Source organism: Chelonoidis abingdonii, chromosome 10 (genome assembly GCF_003597395.2).
Source record: "Chelonoidis abingdonii isolate Lonesome George chromosome 10, CheloAbing_2.0, whole genome shotgun sequence".
NCBI classification, from domain to species: Eukaryota; Metazoa; Chordata; order Testudines; family Testudinidae; genus Chelonoidis; species Chelonoidis abingdonii.
Genome location: NC_133778.1, coordinates 70,860,755 through 70,880,292, shown reverse-complemented (window position 1 = coordinate 70,880,292; position 19,538 = coordinate 70,860,755). Strand labels below are relative to the sequence as shown.

Here is a 19,538-nt window from a genome sequence, read left to right as displayed (position 1 = left end):
CAAACACTGCAGGCTACCCCAAGCTAATACTGCCAGATCCAAATATTTGTCATTTAACTGCACCTCAAGTATTAGTCCTGGGTCTTGCAAAGCAGTAGAGAGATTAAACCTTTGGAACTGGGTTCGTAAAAGAAATGCCAGTGCAACCTTAACGGCAACAGCAGAGTGCCGAGGTTGTGAGATAATGCTGTCAACCTTCAGACTTTCAAACCAGCTGAGCATTAATTTCTACTTGCTTAACAAAAATAGAGAAACTTTTCTCCCTCATGTCAGGAGACCAGCCTGAGTGTTTTCACGTACGCCCACATTTGTCTCTCTCTGCAGCACATTACAGAAACGTTTCTTTTTTGCTCTCTTTAGACACTGCGTTCCAAAGCTTTTCTGACAACAGTGAATTAAAACCCCTGTACTGAGTTAATACATGTAGTCGACTCACAGGTAATCATCAATCCCACATAAAGTCATGAACCTTTTATAGAAGCCTTAAGAAGTGTCATAATGAAAAGGATCAGTGCAAGTCCATTATACTAAAGGTGACATTCCCTTCCCCTCCACCCCCACATTGCTCAGGCTCTTCTGCTCTGTTGAAGGCCCACAAAAACCTTTAATGTGCATTATAAACCATGCCACAGTGAAGATGATGACATCTCACGTCCCACACTGCACCCAGTGCTTGCCCCCAGAGCTTACCCAGTCCGTCTCCGGAGGGCCTTGCTGCTATGTGCATTGCGACGCTCTCTTTAGTGTGAGGAAGCCTTGTCTGTGCCTTCCGTGGATCAGCTCCCTGAAACCACCAGCCTCTGGCACCACAAGCACGGACTTCCAGACTTCCACAGGCAAGTCCTTGTAGCCTTTCCTGTAAAGTCCAGCCTCTTATCCACTGAACACTCTACAGAGTTACCAGGGCTGCTGTTCCCAAAGGAACAGTACACACCACCTTGTAAGATTCAACTCAGGAACAGCATTTTGCTCACCACCCCAGGGCTTAGATATATTTACCATGAAAACCAGGGATAGAGAGTCATAATACTGGAAACAAATGGCTACATATAAAACAAAATCATAACTTCCTTTCTAGACATTAAACTTAGCTTAGAACAGCGGTGCCCAAACTTTTCCAGTCACGCCCCCAACCCAGCAGTAATGGAATCTGTCCACACCCCCACCCTCCATTACTGCACAGCCAAAGCAGAAGGCGGAGCTGGGGGCAGAAGCTGGGGCTAGAGGCTAGAGTTGGTCTGGGGGCGGAGAGGGAATGAGCTAGATGTCATCTTTGTCCCCCAAATACACTACAGCAAACCTTTAATGTGCACCTAAAGTTAGGGTTCCCCTCTCCCTCACCACTGTATATTTCTTCCTGTTACTTTTCGCTCTTTGAAGTTCTTACAATAGTTCATTAGCATTCGGTTCAGACTGGTGAGAGGAGACCCATTGTGAAACAGACCATACTTAAATTTACATGTAAATAGCCAGTTAGATAAGCATTTCTGCTCTGACAGAAAACCTGTTTTTCACCTTTGCTGGGTACCAGTCCTGAGACATGGACTTTAAGGACATAGTTTTCAGTGTATAGACATAACTCCTTACTCAACATCCAGTATACAATCATACTGATGACCAGTCTGACACTGGCTTTTATTTGAGACCTCACACGACACTCTTGGGTGAACAACAATGTACATGCCCAACCCAAGAGTAAACCCTCTGGATTGCCTCTGCGCCTCTTCCCAGTTGGCACTCAGAAGTTCCTGGGTGGCATATATTAACACCATATACAGCAATAATAAATATGAACATATGGGCAGACTGGCTGAGTAATGATCAGTGTGGGAGCCAGCACTCTGAAGCTCATAATTTTCGTGCATTTAAAAACTGAATCAGTGTTGCAGTAACACTGGGTGTGATGCTTTCTTGGGGCGTCCAGAACTGTACGTCACCTTGTTACCCATCTGCCTCAGTGAGAAGACTTTTGTTGGTTCTATGCTGTGTGACAGCTCCCTGCCACCCTAGTTTGTTAGCCAGCCAAACAAACTCCACAGGACTCTGCCAGTGCAAACTTTGCCTTGCAGGTTGATCCCTGACATACTTCAGCTCCCAAGTTCCTTGAAAAAGCGTTCTTCTGCAGCATCCAGCCCCCGAAGTCAGGATGCCAACAGAAACATCAAATCCCCTGTCTCCAAAGAGACAGAATACACACACCAGCCTCTTGGCTCAACTGAGGGTGCACGCCTCACTTGAATATAAACAGCATAGAGATGAATTTATAATAAAACTCAAACATGCTTATTAATAAAGAACAGAGTGTTAAGTGATACTAGGCAGAGATAACAGAAGCAGAAACGGGTTACAAATCAAACAAAAGAATAACACACTTCTAAGATTCCACATGTAACCTTAGCAGGCTCCAAACTTTGTCTAAAGCAGTTTTCTCACTTATAGTTACTTTTCAGCATCACCAACCCACATAGGTAGGTATCCACCATTCATAGATGAAAACACTGGCCTCTCTGTTCCCTCCATGATGGGCAACAAAGGGTCTCCCTTATTCTCATAGTCTAGTAAACCTTTGAAATGTATTCCTGTGAAGTGCATCTTCAGATGAAGTTCTTCTCCCCTTCTGTTTGTGTTCCCATGAGCTGACACCATGCTTTTTTCTATCCTTCTCAGATGATGTTTACCTCAGATGCAAACAAACCGCCCACTGTCTTTGGCATGACCCTGCTCAATTTAGTTTGGCAAAACAGTGAACAGGCAAGCAACATTTCTTTATCTAGGAAAAATTTCTTCCTCAAGTCTGCCCCCAAAACATATTTTAGGAATGTATTTCCAGCACACATACATAACTTTTTACCCCCCATCCATACATACATCATGCAATGATATTAGTGACTGGTGTCTCCACAGCTTTCCTTGGATAGACATACAATATTCTACATAGATATATACTATGATGGCAAGTGTTAAGGTGTACTGAGGGTGTCAGACCTGACTGGAGTTTACAGAACAGTGGGCCATTTGCCACTGAGGGGCTCTTAGGGTTACATGGGAGATTATGGTTGGCGGTTGCATTTAAAAGATAACATTTTATATTTTCTCCACAACGAGAAAACTCAGCAATATCTGAATGGATTCACATCAAAATAATCAAAAAGAAAATTCTCTTCTGCCATAAGAGAAATTTCATCCAAAATGGTAGTTTTTATAGAAGAATCTGAAGATGCAGGTCTGGAATCAAAGTCCCATTTCAGCCTTAATCATAGATTCACACTGAAACAGTAGTGGATTACATATAAGATTAAAAAAACAGTGATATTAACATATGAGACCCATTAATTACTGTTGATCAGGAAAATTAGCCCATATATTATTGAAATAGTCTGATTTGGGGGCTGACTCAGGTGATTGGTAGTGGACTCTTCTAAGTCTGACATTCAATCTCATCAACAAAAGTCACGGCCATCCAATGGATGATCAAGAGCAATACTTCCCTAAAATAACTAAAATGAGATATGCATTTAGTTACTTACGCTGTTAGCGGCATTCAAAGGATTCCCAATATAAGCGCAGGGAAGAAGAAGGGAATCCTGCAGCTACTGAAGTAGCTGAAGAGTTAGATCTAAAGTGCACTATTTTTCCCCTCTCCATCCTGCAAGGAAATTTATCCTACATAATAACTGACAGACAGAGTAACTGCCTTACCACGTCTTGTCTTACCTTTCAATCAGAAAGATGACAGGGCAATTGCTACCACCACCAGGTCCTCTCCTTCAGAGACTTCATTCTCTGATACCTGTGACATTGCACTGTCCCAGCAGTGCCCTTGTTGTGAGCAGCATGATAACGAAGTACAGATAATGACTCCAATTAAGAGGTGTGAATGTCATTCCACTCCCTCTCCTTTCTTCCAAGTCAGGAAGAATGCAGCTGAAAACGACTGGCACAGCAAGTTAACGATAATTTAAATTTAATTTGCTCCCTGTCATCTCTGGTTTTTCTAGAGGCTTTAACAGTTTAATTTAACAGTCGTAAGCGCTGTCTATATTACCAAGACATAATGTATTTTAGGTCTGGGCGGTTGCTTGGCACAAAATAACAACATCTCACATTTATATGGTGCCTTTCATCCTGAAGGCTCTCAAAAGGACCTTAACAACCATATCCCTACAGGAATCAGTTCATCCACTCCTGAAGGTCATCCACCTCATAAATGATCAGGGATTCAGTTTTATGTCTACTCAAAAGACAGAACCTGTGGGGGCAGAGTCCCTCCAGAAAACCATGGCCATCTGCTGTGCCCAAGATTTTCTTCAGCTGTCTCCATCCAATTACTGACCAGGCGACAGTGCCACTGCTCAGCTTTACAATCTGGTGATAGCCTGAAGTGGTGTAGGCCCCAAAGAGAAAAAAGATGTAATGAAATAACTGGTTAGGTTTCTCACTTCATAATTGCTCCTGCTGAATATATGTACAAGATCCTTAATACAGAGTAGGGTCCTGATCCAAGACTGAAAGCTGATGGAAAGAAACCCACTGACCTGGGATCAGACCCTAACTGAGAAATCCTGATGTGCCTGTATAAATGTCATCAGGTGCCACCTTTCCAACTAAAAGACTTTTGATCAGCCCCACAACTGTGGGGTGAGAGTAACCATTTATGTTTGGATGAGCATCCTGCTTAAACTTTGAGTGGTACACCAATCACAAGAGCAATTCCTAACATACACGTTTAAGACATAACGATAGGGGTTGGGTTTGGAAACTAAATTGGATATGTTTATATCATCCAGATATTTCTGCTTCGTTAAGGTGGAGTTCACTGTATAAGAGCTTCTGTCAGATCTTCCATATCCTTAAGGCCCTGGCAGCAATCAAAGTTGCTGCATTCTTGTGGGTTTCCCAAATAAATCTTCATTGCAAGGGTACATTTTTGTCATAGTGATCCAAAGACCAAAAGAAGTAGCAGAAAGTGGGTGGGTGGAGAATGAATGTGTTAAATTTAATAAAGATTCTCTCTATTTTCTATCTAGCACATTATCATCTATGTTCTTCATTTATTAAAAGTCTTTCGTTTATTAAAAGTCTTTAAAGCCTAGTTTAATAACCTGTAATCATTATTTGAATCACAAATTCTGGTGTGTGTGTGTGTCAGTCACACTGTAGGGCTCAGTTTAAATTAAAGATATGCTCAAATGCTCCTCTCCAAGCTTGGCTGTTCCTCGGGTTCCTCCAACAGGACTGCTCAGCCCACAGCCCAGAACCTCTTTCCCTTGAGAGAGGCTTCCTATTCCCTTATATCCCGATGATATAAAAAGGGGTGATTTCATTATTAATACTCTCTCTTCCTGAGGGTTTTGTGGGTATTTTAGAGTTTAAACCCTAAGATTTCCGAGGTGGAATTTGTGTATGTGACAGGTAAGAATATAACAACTTTGATGGAATTGTCTGGCTTATGGGAGACGGTATGGTAGCAAATCAGAAATCCCACACACAGTTGGAAGAGAGGTCTAGAACCCTACCCAGACAGCTCCAAAGGCATAGACCTCTACCACTGAAGCTAAATTAAAATTCCTATAAGGATTAATAGCAGTAGGTCTCATATCCCCCGTGAGGCCAATCATTAAGAGGGCATCGTCACTCATACGCACAAGAGGAAGGACATTACAAGACCTGGATCCAAACCAGAACGAAAAATAAAACAAGTGGCAAATTAAAATTGGAAATGGGTCCAAGTTGCAAACCTGAGAGCTGAATCTAAAGTTTGAAGCTATTCAAATCGGGGTTTTGGTTCTGGCCCATCTGTAATTAAAAAGATGTACTATCTTCTTGAGACAGTCAACAATCTCCACTGTTTTCGAGATCTAGCTTTCATTAACATCTTAAATGCATTCTTGTAGCTTGTTCTCATGCTAAAGAGTAAGCAAAATAACAATACACCATGAACTAGTTTATCTTTTTCTTCATAAGGAAGCAGATATAGTATCAGACTCATGGGCATACAGATCTTTTGCACGGAAGATGCTAGGGAAGAGAGTTGTGCTAGTGTGAAAATCTCCAACTTGAAAAAAAAAGATTGAAACTCACAATTTCAGTGCTTTTTGGGAGCTGCATAAAATTCTTAGTATTAATGAGCATAAGAATTTATTACTACTTGCAGCCATTGACTCAGGGAAACCTCGAACAATCAGGATCCTTATCTAATCTTTCCAGCAATCTGTATTCTGAAAAACTCAACTGGAAATCTTGTAAGAAGTAGCCTAGTTCTCATGAGATTTCCAGCATTTCTTTCTACTGGTCAAGGAAGAACTATTGAGAGCCAAATTCACTACTGGCATTAAGTGGGTGTATTATGTGGTATTTGGGTATCCTGTGGTATTTTGCATTTAAAGCCATAGCTCCAATCTGAAAAGGCAGCAGCAGAGTGAAAATGAAAAACAGTTTGGATGGGGAGGGAAGTCAGTCAATTTTTTTTCAACCTAACTAGTATCTCAGGGTACTGAAATTTGGCACAAACATTTAATAAAACTTCTTATTGTATCCAAACTCTTTTGCCCAGCCATAGCCATTGACCAGTACTGAGGTAAGACAAATTACCCATGGAGTTAGCTAGATGGCACTAAAGCATACTTATGCTTGGAATGTGACTGTCTGGAATACAATATTTGTTGCTGGTTAGAAGTTCTTGGAACAAGTTAACTATTCAGCTTTGTGATGCTGTTGATTTTTTCCCCAAATTGGAGCAAATGGTACTGCCTCCACTTAAAGATTTTTAGTGGGAAGAGGAGAGGGTGCTTTTTAAGTGCTGTCATCTTACTTTAAATCCACTTTGAGGTTTAAAAGTAAAAGAAGAGTGAAGAAAAAAGTTTTTCTTAGAAAGAAAATGATAAACCCTCTCTTCTCACATGAGAATTAGTTTTAATTAAACCACCACACACAAATTATAATTTGCACATAAAACTTAACAATATCACCTAAAATTCTCAACAAATGCAAATTTTCTCCAGTGATTTATTTGTGCAATTGCGAGTAGGGAGAAAACACACAAAGCTTTTAAAGTTGAAGATCGAGATAAATTGTGCCAGACTATGCAAAATGAGGGAAGGGGGGAAAAAAGGAGGAAGGAACAAACACATTCCCTGGCTGGGAAGTTATTGAATGCTCAGAGCCAAAGAGGACCTAGCAGCTTGGAGAGGAAATTCCTACAAATAACCCCCTGATTCAACCCCATTTCCACTTCAAATGTCTCTTCCACTTAGCTAACAGATGAAAAACTTTCAGGGGTAGATGGAGGATTAGATTGGTGGTTTAAAAGGTCATTGCAGAAAATCAGCTCTAAGGTAAGTGAAGTTTTGCAACTGGTTAGACCCTGAGTGTTTCACACTTGTGTAGAGCACTGGGAATGAGGTAATCGGTTAGGAATGTGTGTGGTTGGATGGCCCTGAAAAGAGAGCCGCTCAGTTACCAAAGCTCTGTGCTGAATATTCACGCCACAAACACAATCATTTTTCTTGTTAAGTGCCTAGAAGAATGGGAACATTACAAATGCAGTAACTTTTTTGGCTACAACTTTAGCTACTATAAAAAGATATTAAAAGACACTCCCCTCCCCCTCCGCCCCCAAAACAGATCTGGATATACAGGATTTGAGAAGGAAATAACAGAAGAAAAAAGAAAATATATTTCAAATCTAAAAATTTGCCAAATAATAAGAGGTTTAGAAAATGATGATGTAACAAAACTATAACAAGTATTTTAAGATTTGGCTATATGAAAACAGATCAGCTCCCCACCAGTATTGGGTCATATCCGCTGACCTTATACTAACTAAAACAAGCATTTGCTTCTGTTAAGACTACAGTCAGTACAGCCATGAGAAAGCAAACTATCAACAGAACTGTCAAGTCCATTTCTGGTTGTGGAATCTTTCCTACTGGCAACACAATTAAGACAGGCAAAAAAACAGTTTGATTTTCCAATGCCCGGTAGTCTTTGTGGTGCTGGCGGTTAGAAGAGTAATCTTTTGCCTAAGATACTCAGCGAATTTGTTATGAAAAAAGCAGGATCCAAAGCTCAATGAAGTCAACGGAAAGACCCCAATTCACTTCAACGAACTTTGGATTAAGCTCTAAGAGAACCAAACGCTGAAGCCACAATATAATTAAACTAGCTTTTCTGACTATTAATTGCCGTTTAGCAACAAGATTAGATAGATAATCTTCTCTTTGGGCTAGATTCAACTCCTGCTGAAATCAATGGGAATTTTTCCATTTACTTCAATGAGTATTGGAAAGAGGCCACTTGTTTAGCTCTGTAGCTCCAGTTTTATCCAATTCTCCCCAATGGCAGAAAGAAGATGACTCTGCGTAAGAATAATTTCTAAATGGCTGATATCTATGAAAGAAAAAAAACATCACTCAATTGTATGTCTCCTTTTAAAAACCTTAACTCCACACATTTAAACTCACAAGACTATGCAAGATTCTAAAGTCAGAGGATTTCTGGATGATTAATCAATAAGATATGTTTAAATACTAACCCATGTTCTCTTAAGGAAAACAACCAGTCCAACATATATCTCTTGGCCGGCTTTAGTTCCTCTATAATATACTGTTTAATAAAAGGGCAGGAGGAGAGCCCATCCTCTTAAAATCCTCCATTACAGCTCTGAAGACTTACACACAAATGCTTCTTTGGAGTCTATGTGCTCAGAGAGATGAAAAATCATAAAGCACATGAACTTTCTACAGCTTGGTAATAGAAAGTGTGTTCCAAGAAAGCCACCTGTTCCATGCCAAATGGCCAAGATGCTAATTTGCTATCTTCAATTTCCAAGGACACATTCAGAAATTTCCTGGATCTCTCTGACTAACATTACAGAACGGGTATCATTTTCCGTGACACAGGAGTATGTGAACGATCCTCTTCTGTCCCCCACACATGCCAATGAGTTATTCCCATAACCACAGACAACCTGCAAGGCAAATGATGAGTTTCAGATGCAGACACGATATTTGTAAGAGGAATACTATTTCAGTAATACAGACATGGCACCTAAACCCTTATACAATAAAGAGTCAGTAGCAACTGCTTAAATTTAATGACCAAGTCACCTTTTTCACCTGAAAGTTGCAGTTTCTTCCGGCACCATTCTTCACAAAGCCCCAACTGCTTCACAATGAGGAGACTGAAACATGACATAGAAATTAAAACACACACATTGAGCCAGATGATTCTCCTTTGCAGCTACGTCAATTGACACTAGCTGAGAATCTGGCCCTTAGCACTTCTGTTTGTGCCTCCCATCAGAGGGTACTGAAACACTTCAAATGCAAATTGATGAAGCCTCAGAATATCACTGTGAGTTAAGTAACCTCCCTCCATTTCACTGGGGGGGGGGGGAAAGAGTGAGGCTAAGTAACTTGCTCAAGGTCACACAGTGAGAGTCAGCTCACCTATAGGTTAGAACCTCTCTTCAGCTCTTTGTTCTGGGTTCCAACCTCAGCCCACATTCAAAATGTCCTTGTCTCTGATGACTATCTCCAAGCACTTAGAAACAAAGCATGAAACGTTAACCAAGAGGAACCTCCTTCACCTTACACCAGTTAAGTTCATTACCTTATTTTAATGAGAGCCACTGCCCTGAATACCACCCCAACCCCACACAGCTACACCTGAGTTTGATCATGCCTAGAATCACTACATTCAGTAGAGTGAATGCCCTCAATGGAGCATAATGGAGGTCATCTTCAATGTAAGGCAACTAAGAGATTAAAAACTTCCAGGAGAAATGACATTTATAGCTTCAAATTTGTGCTAATTACACACACTTGAAAGGAGACAATTAGGGACTACACGTAACAGCAATTATACTAAAAAGTTGTTTTCTTTTAAAATGTCTCGTCAAGTTTGTTAATATCCTGTGATCTTGGGGAAATGATCCCTTGTTAACATTTCAATTTATTATTGCTGTTCCATTAATGAGATCACACACAAAAAAACCACTTCCAGTGGAGGCCCATAAATATGCTAAGAGTTAAACTCAGGTAGCCTAATATTGTGCGCATTTTATGAGCACAGCCATGTTACAGCTAGCATTCAAAAAGCGCTGAGGGATGGCTTTGCAACATAAGTACCAGGTTTGAAATAGCCACATTCAAATCCCAGCAGGGTCAACTCCGCTATATGTCATGCCATAGTAGATGGATGAGTTGAGTTCCATGTAGTTCATTGTGCAAGTGTCTTTATGGTGAAACCTTTAAATTAGAGGTTGCATGTGGCCATTTAACATCCCAGGGCACTTTCTGCAAGAGTAGGGATTTGACTCAGTGTCACTGACTGAAATCCCCCTCCCCACACAATTACAGAGAATTGCTGCTGTCACCTGAGTGGTGGAGCGAGCAATTTTTATCTGTCAGTTGTTTGGAAGGTATTTTCGGATCCTCCTGAGAATCAAGGTAAAATCGTTTTTGTTACTAAGCAGCCTTTTATTCATATCAGCTCATTGTGGCTCCCTCGCTGAGCTTCCACAAGTACCGGTGAACATGCTCCTCAGGTCAAGCAAGACTTCTCCTAAGGCAAATGCCATTGCTGTACTTGGATTTTCAATTATTAATGTTTCACTTCTTGTCTTCCAAACTTTTTCAAAAGAGGAAAGCAGCAGCTACTCTCTCCCTGTGAGCAAATAGCAAATCACGTCACAACATGTTGCTTCCCTGATTCATGAAAGGAAAGGTCCATTCATCACAGGGATGTCTCATCACACAAACAACATTTTTGTCTTGTAATAGTTTTCTCTCTAGTGACTAGTTACAGTAAATCCTACCTAGTTTTCTGTGCAGGGCTTCAGGCTTCAGGCTCATGCTAAGGGACAGATCTGTGGTATCGTCTTGCAAGGAACAAACTTGTTTCAAGATGATTTGCAATTTATTTCCCAGGAAAACCAAAGCTTAGAAGCAGTATTTGGTTTGCGCTGAGGTCTTGCTCCATTGGTGATATGAGAACTGTATGCTTCATGCTCCTTTTATGTGTTAACAGAAGAAATAATCTAAATTAGCAATTTTCCTGGTACATTACAAGTGGATTAAAAAAAACGGATACCTTCAGGAAGATGAAATAAAATGAAACATAAAAAGAAGCCTATTTAATGACAGCAAAGATTATCCTAATAAATCTATTTCTTTGATAAGCAGACTCCAGCTGTCAGTCTTTTATCATCTGCAAAACTGCATAATGGATCTTCTCTGTTTGCTTACAGTTCCAAACCTTCCTCCCTTTGATCAACTAGCATTTTTGCTCCAGTACCTACAACAACAATTTCTAGCAACAAACTCAGATTCCCCCTCAAGCAGCGCCAACAGGGCCGGTGCAACCATTTAGGCAGACTAGGCGGTTGCCTAGGGTGCTGAGATTTGGGGGGGGTGCCAAAAAGCACCCCCCAATTTTTTTTAAAAATGGTTGAGCAGCCGCTGCTGCTAGGACAGAGAGGGAGTCTGAGCTGCCGGCGGCAGCCGGCAGCCCAGGGTGTCCCCTGGGTCAGGGTGCCGCCGCGGCAGTCCAGGGGGTCCCCTGGCCCAGGGAAACCCCGGGCTGCCGGCTGCCTCTGAGCCACTCTGACGCTGGCCCAGGGAAACCCCGCGCTGCCCGCTGCCACGGAGGCGCTCTGACCCTGGGTCAGGGCGCCGCCGCAGCAGCCAGCAGCCCAGGGTGTCCCCTGGGTCAGGGCGCCGCCGGAGGCGGTGGCAGGCAGCTCCCATTAATAAAAGGATGCAGTGGTGCCTGCGGGCGGTCCGCTGGTCCACGGCTCAGATGGAGCTGCCACAGTCGTGCCTGCGGACGGTCGGCTGCTCGCGTGGCTGCGGTGGACTGCCCGCAGGCACACCGGACCCTCCGCAGGCACCAATGTGGCAGCTCCACCGGAGCCGTGGGACCAGCGTGCGGGGCAGTGAAATTGCCGTCCGCCTAGGGCGCTCAAAACCCTAGCGCCGGTCCTGAGCGCTAATCCAGCCATGGGCTCATCGGTATCTACAAATGCTGCACACAGAGACTGGTGAAAGGTTGTGAAATGCTTTTCTTGTCCCGAGTAGTCTTCCCTTTCAGGCAAACTGTCCCCACACATGCTACTGAAACAAACAATATATGTCTAATTGTAGCCACTGTGAAAGGGCATTAGAGTCTAGTCTGTGCATTTTGCATTGCCATTCCCTACTGCAGCTGCTCAAGTGAGGCAACTTTGTAGGGTTATTAATTCCCATATTAATGGGTGGCCTTTTCCTCGTTAATGAATCATGGGATCTTGAGTGCGTTTCACTTCTGCTTTCCCACATCTCTTTCAATTCTTCTATTGTAAGGAGATAAAGTCATTATTCGGCAGAAAAGGGCTCCCATACAGCACATACTTGCAGCACTTTATCTAGCTTCATGATTCAATTGCTCATTTTTTTTCTGCTGCGTAAACAAATCTTGTTCCAAAAAAAACCAAAAAATGTACGTACGACAAGTTCCAGGAAAACTGCTGAACTGGCTACTGCCTGTGTGCATTGTTTGCTCTAAACCCGTTAGCCTGCCATACGAAGGAATGATTCAACTGCAAATTTAAACTAGGTTAGTAAAAGTATCTCAGTTCTGATCCTAGCTAATTTGAGATGATTATTTCTCAGCTATGGATTTAAGAAAGCAACGCTGCCAGACATTATTAACATATGGGTACTTTATGCAAAATGCAGAGTACCATACCAAGCCATGTGAAACACCACCAGCTTTCCAGTTCAGAATCTTTCAGGCACTTTGCTGAAGTTCAAGTTTTATTTCTTGGATATTAGTGGGACAAATTCTCAGCTGATGCTTATCAGCAAAGTACCACTTAGTCTTGATACCACTTGCATTAATGCAAATCAGTAGCAACCCCACAGAAGTCAATTGGCCAGATCCTCAAAACAGAAGTCTTTGGAGCTATCCTAGTCTACACCAGCTGGGGATCTACTATCTTCAGACTGAAAGATGCTCAAAAGCTTGCTGTTTTTATTTGCATTAACAAACTTAAAACAAAATTAAAAATTTAATCTGTGATAAAATCATCTGACAGACATTATAAGACATGCTGACCCAGATTCTCATCACCTGTTTGTCCACAAGAGTAAATCCATTGACTTCAGCTGAGTTCCTTTATCCTATCATCCACACATTCATGAGATCTACTCCAAAGTAATACTTTATGTGGACTGAATGGTGGTGAAAGGCACTGGACTGATAACCCTAGATTCCTCAAATAACTCATAGAAAAGGTACAACAAAGGCATCAGGGACCAAATTCACCCCAGTGAAGGCCTTTCATTTCAATGGGGTTGCATTAGGAATGAATTTGGCCCCAAGGATGTCTGCTTTCCCCAGCACTGCCCCTCAGCCTAGCCCAGGAGGGTTCACCTCTAGGACTTGAGTGAGGGGCCTATTTGTTTTGAATATTGCACTGGGAACATTCTTCTCTTTACCAGCAGGTATGTGCCTGTACAATTAAATCATTGAGTATGTGCCACCACCACCATAAAGAGTTACAAAGGGTTGGGTTTAGTGCAGAATCTTTGCTGGCATCTCACAGTGCAGACCCTGCTGGATGCCCCTCAACAGTGGGGAACAAGCCAAAGAAAAGAGTGAGGCCTACCTCAGCCTATAGACTCCCCTCCCCATCTTACACTATATACAATTCCACTATGGGCTACCTCTCAGTAACTACCACCTACCCACACATATACACACACACCCACATCCCACCCAGGACCAATCCCAGACCCATCCTCCAGTTCACACTCTCATTAATAGCAAGAGACACCATGATCTTGTTACCTACTAAGTGTGTTCAAAGAGCCAGTGTCCAAAAGGCAGAAGACACTTGCTGCTTGGAGATACACTGATTCAATGCATCCCATGAGCAGTCTCCTATGGATCTTGCCCCATCTATAAGCTCTAAGTTGTTCCCACCCACAAACTCTACCAGAAAACTCTGAGGTGGAAAGTAGCAGTAACATCACCTATCATCCCTCAGGGCAGATTCCCCTTCGGAGGGGGCAAAGCCTGGGCTGGCACATGGAGGTATCATTTACACTTCACTGAACTGTCTTTGATGGATCTTGCTGAAGATTTTGAGAGTTCATAAACAAACGGCTTCTCTTTCCAACATCAGCACTGTCAGAATGTTACACGGAGGTGTTTGGAGGCAGTATCTGATCTAAAGCTAAAACAATAGAGCTTATTTCCTCTTACCAGAGGGGGAATCCAGTCAGCCTCTTGGGCACATATTTGAAACTACAGTAAGGCAATCAAAGTCCTGGCTGAAATCCCAAGATGCAGAAGAAAGCAAAGCTGTAAGATAGACCGTCTGGAACAGAGCTGCAATGAAAGGCGAGGTCTGGTGTAGGTCCACAGCAAACGTCTGAGAGCTCACTAACGTGGGAAGCAGCATGGCTTAACGCAGAGAGCACTGGACTGCAAGTCAGCAGACCAGGCTTCTTATTCTGGGCTCTGCTATGACCTGCTGAGTCACCTTGGGCACCTCTCTGTTATCTCATCTGTAAAATGGGGACATAGAGAGGAGCTAAGTATTCTTATTAATAGCTCACGGCATGCCAGCTCCTACGTGTCCTTATCCAGGCAGCAACCCCACTGAAATCAGCACTAGATTTGCCTGCCTAAGTGTAATGTGACAATATAAAAACAAAACACAAAACTGGTGGCCGTTCTGAGGCTCTCTAGACTGCTGCCAAATGCAGTCCCCATGTTCACTGTCGCAAAGGAAAGCTCAGGCCTGTTACTCTTTCACAGATGCAAATATTGCTCCACTACGGGGCCCTAGGACTTGATTTTGCTTCTCCCCCTCTTCCCACATAACCAAAATCTCCCCATTCACAATTTCAGAAGGTGCTGATTGATATGGTGGGGGGAGGGGGAATGGGCACCGTTTCTGCAGCAGCTATTGTTTGGCTCCAACCTGGAAAGCCTCTCTGCTTCTCCCTCAGGGTACGTCTACACTGCACGATTATTTCGAAGTAGTTTAAACCGATATTACAAAAACGATGTTAAAAATCGGTTTTGCGCGTCCACAGTGCGATCACAAAATCGATTGCTTGCTGTCCATGGTCCAAGGCTACCCATCGATTTCAGGAGCGGTGCACTGTGGGGTAGCGTTCCTCAGCTATTCCCAATTCTCACTTCCGTGTTGAGAGCACAGTGCCTGATGTGGGCAGAAAACATTGCCCGGGTGGTGCTGGGTACAGCCTCACCCTCCCTTTGTGAAGGCAGCAGCAACCCTTTGGCGCCCTTTTCCCGAGTGCATTGAGCAAACGCCATAGCACAGCAATCATGGACCCTGAGATCACAAACGGTATCCTGACCGTTGTCAACACCTCGCGTACTCTCGTGCTGACTTAACTGAACAATGAACTGCAAAGGCAGGAGGAGAGGAGGAGGCAGCTATTGCTGAGCGGCAGGACAGCGATGACGAGATGGAGGCAGAATTCTCCATAACCGTGGCCCAGCGTTTTGGAGCTACTGCTATTAACGGGGCATCTACTACCCATTGAACGCCGAATTTGGGCACGGAAAGAAGCACAGACTGGTGGACCGCATTGTTTTGACGGTGTGGGACGATTCGCAGTGGGCTGCGAAACTTTCGCATGCGTAAGAGCACTTTCTTAGAACTTTGTGACATGCTTTCCCCTGCCCTGAAACGCCGTATCTAAACATGAGAGCAGCCCTCACAGTGGAGAAGCGAGTGGCAATAGCCCTCTGGAAGCTTGCAACGCCAGACAGCTACCGGTCAGTCGGAAATCAATTTGGAGTGGGCAAATCTACTGTGGGGGCTGCAGTGATGCAAGTAGCCAAAGCAATCGTTAAGCTGCTGCTACGAAAGGTTGTGACTCTGGGAACGTGCAGGTGATAGTGGATGGCTTTGCTGCAATGGTTTTCCGAACTTGGTGGGGCCATAGATGGAACCATATCCCTATCTTGGCCCCAGAACACCAGGGCACCCAGTACGTGAACGCAAGGGGTACTTTTCAATGGTGCTGCAAGCACTGGTGGACCACAAGGGACGTTTCACCCACATCCATGTGGATGGCCAGGAAGGGTTCATGACGCTCGTCTTCAGGAGCACTAGTCTGTTTAAACGGCTGCAGCAAGGGAATACTTCCCAGACCAGAAATAACCGTTGGGAATGTTCAAATGCCTATAGTTATCCTGGGGGACCCAGCCTACCCCTTGATGCCATGGCTCATGAAGCCATTACACTGGCAGCCTGGACAGTGTCAGGACTGTTCAACTACAGGCTGAGCAGTGCCGGATGGTGAGAATGTGCATTTGGCCGTTTAAAGGGTCGCTGGCGATCATTACTTACTCGCTCAGACCTCAGCCAAACCAATGTCCCGCTTGCTTGCTGCTTGCTGTGTGTGCTCCACAATCTTTGTGAGACTAAGGGGGAGACATTTATGTGGCGGTGGGAGGCTGAGGCAAATCACCTGGCGCGCTGAGTACGAGCAGCCAAGACCAGGGCGATTAGAAGAGCACACCTGGAGGCGCTGCGCATCAGAGGAGCCTTGAAAACGAGTTTCAGCACGGCCAGGGTACGGTGTGACTCTGTTTGCTTCCCCTTGATGAACCCTCCGCACTTGATGGACTTATTTCAGTGTAAGCCCCACCCTCCCCTTTTTCATTACAGGTTGGCAAATAAATTCTGTATCGTTTAAAATCATTTATTATTCATTTAAAGTAATGACATCTGTTAAAAATCATGAGTTTTCCTTACTAGATTTCCCTGTAAGCAACCCACCCTCCCCCTTCGATGATTCTTTATTACAAAGGAACTATAAAAAAGGCAGAGAATTAGGAAGTGTCCTGGCTGCTGTGCTTGGAAGGAGGGGGAAGGGAAAGGCTATTAAGCACATTGTAGCGTAATTACAGCCTTTTCCTTGAACTCTGCAGGGGTGTGGGAGAGTAGGCGGTGCAGAAAGCCTTCCCCCACACGCGTTCTTACACGTCTGGGTGAGGGAGATATGGGACGTGGGCTTGCAGGGAGGTTATACAGGGGTGCAGCGGCACTCTGCTACTGTGCTGCTCTTCCTGAAGATCCACCATGCGTTGGAGGATATCAGTTTGAGCACGCAGCAGATCCAGCGTTGCTTCTCTCCAACGCTGGTCTTCCTGCCTAGCCCTCTCAGATCGTTCACTGGCATCTTTCCTGTACTTTGCTACCACATCCTTCCAATCATTCTGTTTATCCTCTCATTGCTGTTACTTAATAATTTCTGTGAACATTTCATCTCGCGTCTTCTTCTTCCTCCGGCGTATCACAGACGCCCTCGTGATGGCATAGGGACTTCTGAGAAATGTGCAGCTGCAGGAAGGCAAACCAGTGGATAAGTATGTGGAAGATACCTTTTACAGAGCAATGATAGTACTCTTTCACATAGAACACTATCCACCTTACAGAGCACATGTGATCTCTATACAAGGTCGCATTTTGTATCGTTTAATATTCAGTGTCTGTGTGACTGGTGTGGCACACACACAGACGCAGGTACGGCCACCGTAGCTCCACGCGATGGTAAGTGAGGCTTTAAAATTTTGACTTCTCCGCCGTTCATATACACAGTGATCTAATGATGCCTTGCTCCTGTTTAGAGGAACCTGCAAAGCCCAAACCCCCTCTTTCACATCCACCAACAGCGCATGGCTCCTATCATATACGATCGCTGCTAGTGATCACCTACATCACCCCCGCAGCCGTTGCTGGTAGCAGGGAGAATCCTGCTTGCCAGACGCTGAAAACTCGTCGCTATCCCTCCTCCATCCCCCCGCTCTGGCCAGTAGCAAAATCGCCATGTCTGCCCCCTATTTACATTCCTGATGTTCTACAAGGTAACAATGGATGATATCTCTCTCCTGACAATAGCACCGCAGGAGGCAGATCGTTGTTTATGCAATGCCTTCAGTGCAATGCCTTCAATGCCTGCAGTACCAAATGTCTTGCAAAATGCATGGCGTTGAAAAGTTACCTACTATGGGGACGGAGAAGGCTGTCTTGGCCAGAAATGTTCTCATATAGATAAGGGTTTTTGAGTTCTCCACGATCGATTCATGGAGATTAATTTGGAGGATTTTCCTCCATCCCCAGACATGTTAACGAAATTTTCCTGTAACAGTAATGGCTGCGACTGCAGCAAAAGCCCTGGTGTCAATGCGATCTAAAAAACATCTTGTTTTAATCCGTGTTTGTACAGAATGAAGGGACACTATCCGGAGGTCGCTTCCATGGCTTCACTGTCTGGGTCTCTCGCTTGGGGGCGCGCAGGGACTGTAATTCTTGGTCTCCAAAAGATCCTGGCTGTTGGGGTTTACGGACTGCTGTGGTGCTATCACCACGTCATCTTCATCCTCAATTCGTCTTCATCTTCCCCTCGGCTACATCCTCAGAAACACTTGATATTTCAATCCAAAGTCTGAATCCACGGACAGGGGTGGGGCACTGGTAGCGCTGAACCCCAAATTGCATGTAGTTCAGCATAGAAGCGGCATGTTTCGGCTCAGAGCCTGACCTTCCGTTTGCTTCTCTGGCTTTCTGGTACCCTGTCTAAGTTCCTTCACTTTCACTCGGCACTGAAGGGAGTCTCTGCTGTGCCCTTTATCAGCCATAGACTTTGAAATTCTTTCAAAAACTTTTTCATTTCGTCTTTTGGAACGCAGTGCTGTGAGCACTGAGTCCTCACCCCAGATAGCGATCAGATCCAGAACCTCCTGTGTGTCCAAGCTGGCGCTCTTCTTCGATTATCAGGAGACTGCATTGTGACCAGGTGCAAATAGCTCTGTGTGGTCACCTGTGTGTGTGCTGACCCTCACGGTGACAATCAGGAAATGGAATTCAAAAGTTCGCGGGGATTCAGGCTTTTCCTGTTTACCTGGCCAGTGCATCACAGTTTAGTGTCCGATGCTATCATGAGTGCCCCTGTGACAATGGTTCTGAAACCCACATTGGGAGTGGCTCACTTGGGGCAGAGTCATTTTCTCCCTTCTTGTTTCTAAAAATTGAGTACGTCCTGCCTGGACTGTCATAGCCCCAGCTGCCTGCCTCCAAGTGCCCCCCCCCCGTTTTATGTCACGAATAAGTCTAAGTTTCTTATTCTTGTATTCCTCACAACTGCATGACCTAAATGGGGGTGGGGGAGGGGGCCTGCCACGGTAGCTGCGGAGGGTTGGGAGAGAAGTGAAGGAATGGGTGCGGTTCTTGCGGGAAAACCCCCTGTTAATACAGCCATGGAGTAGCTGCGCTACTCTAATACACTTGACTCTTCTTGTAGGCTGGACAGACTCTATTTTTAGAAACCATAAGGGAGGGATTGACTCAGTGGCTTTTCTTATTACACTCTTGCGCTTAATTTGTCAGTGTTTGTGCTGCTTTCAGTTTGCCTCACTAGGATTTAACTGAGGTCAGCTCACCCTGTAACAGTCACCTACATTCGTTGTTCTTAGATATATGACCTTGCAGGTAGCTGTATTAAAAC

At 44.1% G+C, this 19,538-nt stretch overlaps 1 protein-coding gene across 2 annotated transcripts in view; it reads right to left on the bottom strand.

Annotated features, from left to right (window-relative positions):
* Nucleotides 1–19,538, bottom strand: part of SEMA5B (semaphorin 5B) — a 403,624-nt gene that overhangs the window by 253,096 nt on the left and 130,990 nt on the right. The gene's annotated exons all lie outside the window — the stretch shown is intronic.